A 1,603-nucleotide genomic window follows, 5' to 3' on the forward strand; every position below is an offset into this window, starting at 1 on the left:
ACTGACTGTCTGTCTGTCTTATATAAATATAGATAGATAGATAGATAAATAGGTAGATAGATGGGTAGATGCATGCATATATATGTACATAGATACATACACACACACAAATATCATTAATAAAATATACAGACAGATTCATACCCACTCTCACTCTCTCACTGTCTGTTTGTCTCCGTCTCTCTCTCTCCATATATATTCTCTCTCTCTCTCTTTCTGACTGTCTGTCTGTTTGTCTCTGTCTCTTCTCTATATATTTCTCTCTCCTCTTTCTTTCTTCTCTCTCTTCTCTCTCTCCTTTATATATATATACTATATATACATAATATATTATTATATATATCTATATTATATATATAATATATATATTATATATAATATATATATATATATGCATGTATGTATATATTCTCTCTCTCTCTCTCTCACTCTCTGACTGACTGGCTCTGTCTGTCTGTCTGTCTGTTCTCCTCTCTGTCTCTTCTCTCCTCTCTCTCTCTTCTCTTCCCTCTCTCTCGCTTCTCTCTCTCTCTCTCTCTCTCTCACACACACACACACAACACACTTCACTCTATGTATTTTCTGTCTGTCATCTGTCTCTCTTTATATAAATATATATTTTATACATACACATACATGAATTACATATGTATATACAATACATATCATCATCAATAACGGTATGCTCATGTTTGAGCAGCCGTGGACTCCCACCTCCTTCGCCATGACAACTCGATCTTGCGCTTTTCTTTCCACTTGTTACATCGGACAACCCGCAAATATCTTTGATGTTGTCGCTCAGTCTTGTCTTTGGTTTGCCTTTTCCTCTGTTTACCTATCACCATCCCTGTCAGCAAGTTTTTCTCAATACTTTTACTTCTCATCATATGACCAATAAACTTTAATTTCCTTTTGTTCAACAGCCGGTCTTTACAATTTATTTTTCTCAGTACTTCATCATTCATTTTCTTCTCTGTCCAGTTAATACGTAGTACTCGTCTGTAACACCACATTTCAAAACTATTGATCTTTTTCTTGTCTATCTTCTTCAGCACCCAACCTCAGAACCATATGATGCAATTGGAAACTAATGAGTTCAATAACCTCAGCTTGTCCGTAAGTAATGCTCGGTCTTTCCAGATGTTATTGAGAGCACTGTGGCGTTTTGCAATGTAATTCTTCTTTTTATCTCCGGTAAATCATCATATGTATTGTTAAAACAGCTCCAAGATAAGTGAACTCTTTCACATTTTCCACAACCATTCCATTGATTGTACATGTTCATCATTGTTCATTGCCGGTTATCTTGAATCTTCATGATCTTAGTTTTCTTGCTTAAGAAATAAGCCAGCCTTTTCACTTGCTTCTCTAACCTTATCTAGTAGCTGTTGTAGTTCATGATATAGCTGGCAATCAAAACTATATCATCAGCGTACCTTAGATTGATATTTTGTATCCTCAACATCTACAGTTCCTTCAAAATTCTCTAGGCACTTATAATTGTTTCAGAATATATGTTAGAGTCGGAATAGAATGCATCCTGTCGCACACTTCGACATCTGTTTGTTGCTTATTAGTTGGATGATGTGTTTTGGAAAAAACC

This window comes from Penaeus monodon, chromosome 14, assembly GCF_015228065.2.
Source record: "Penaeus monodon isolate SGIC_2016 chromosome 14, NSTDA_Pmon_1, whole genome shotgun sequence".
Classification (NCBI taxonomy): domain Eukaryota; kingdom Metazoa; phylum Arthropoda; class Malacostraca; order Decapoda; family Penaeidae; genus Penaeus; species Penaeus monodon.